The sequence below is a fragment of the Penaeus monodon genome, chromosome 24 (genome assembly GCF_015228065.2).
Source record: "Penaeus monodon isolate SGIC_2016 chromosome 24, NSTDA_Pmon_1, whole genome shotgun sequence".
NCBI classification, from domain to species: domain Eukaryota; kingdom Metazoa; phylum Arthropoda; class Malacostraca; order Decapoda; family Penaeidae; genus Penaeus; species Penaeus monodon.
This window is the reverse complement of record NC_051409.1, coordinates 25337697-25339461: the sequence shown is the minus strand read 5'-3', so window position 1 is coordinate 25339461 and position 1765 is coordinate 25337697.

Below are 1765 nucleotides of genomic sequence, written 5' to 3'. Positions count from 1 at the left end.
GCGGGATGGAGGGCGTAGCGGTGTGTCACGGCGGCATGGGCGTCGTCCACGAGGCAGAGGGCAGCGAGGGCGGCCAGAGCCAGGATCTGCAGCGGGAAGACAAGTTACTAAGATGATGAGACACTTTGCTCCACATTATGCAAATTAAACAGCACCCATCTTTACATTTTGAACAAAGTATGGTTAACAAGATCTGCATTTGCATTTCAAGGTTAGCAATCCAAAACCTATAGCACTCTGATATTTAACTTTTTTTCTTATAATATGACTCACCACAATCTTCGTGGTCATGATGAACGTGTGAACAGGAGTCTCAGCAGCGACAGTTCTGTTCCCGTTCGACTTTCCTCCGTTTTTATGCCGTCCACCTTCCCTCTGGCTCCGCCCACATTATCCTTAAGCCCGCCCACATTTTCCACTCCCGCCCACAACGCTTCCTCTTCTGGCCATCCACCCACTTCCGTTGTAAGTGGATGGATTTCGATGCGGAACAACTGGGCTTTCAGATTTTTTAAATCAGCTTTTACATGATTCAGGGAGAACTGCGAATTCTTTTTTCCTCTTATGAGACACAGCTTTATATTTCTATTGACGTACATATTTTCTCATTTGCGTGAAAATGCATAAAAATAAATAAATCCATGTGGCATGTATTACTTTTCATATATATTCTTGTAGCATACACTATGTTTTACTAGCTGAAATTGGTCACATTTTGAATGGGAAGGATTATCTAACAATACCAATAAACAAAATGAAAATGAAAATGTATTTTGATGTGAAAATAGTAGGAATTACGAAACTTATGGAAATTTAAAAATTGAAGTTTACCCTCCTGCCCTTCCGGACATGGAGCCTTGTTAAAGAATTAGTCCTTACGGCAGGCGTCGCTGGTCCCTGAGTTTTATTCTTGGCTGCAAGATATTGATATCGATTTCCTAGCAAACAGAAACAAATACAGATATCCTACCTCTAACGCTAACGCTACCTAACTTAATACTTCTCTTCTATACATACAGAAGGGTCATACAAATGTCCATCTTAAACTTTTGATTTTACACTTTACACTATGATCCACTGTCGAATTCGTTGCTGCACATAGGCGTCTACCCACCTCGCCTCACGGGACTACAGGACAGGTGGAAACCACGAGTGATATTTATTTTTCTGTCGACACCATCCCGGAGGAGGTAATACCGACATTAATTCTCTCGCTGACCTAAAATTCACATTAAAAAGCGACCCACGCCAAGTTGCTAATGCAATCTACGGTTGAATGTTATTTTGTGTTTTTCTGCAACGAATTTACCGCAAATATTTCCTTACCATGAATTGTCATGTTTTCCTCAGAGATAATATACTTTTTTCTTGGTTATATTTTGTTTAAGCCACAGTAAAGTTGATGTTCTCAAATGAGTGGATTAATCTTATGAAAATTTTACATCGAAGTGAATACAGATTATGATGTTAATTAGCCAAGATTTAACATTTATGAATCCAAAAATAAATATGTTGTGTTTTTAACATTAGTTTGTTTTCTTTTCAATGTTATTTAAGGAAATAAGTCCTACATTATTCAGTTATTTGAAAAGTAATGACCCTTTCTTCTCTGCAAAATAAACACAATGAAATATTAATACTGTCAAATAATCTTTGCATCAATCAAAGCCTTATATTCCCCATGTTTACCTCAAATCTTATTGGGTTTTTTAAGTGAAAATCGTTTGGATTAGCAAACTTGAGAGATGACTTTGTCATCAGTTGA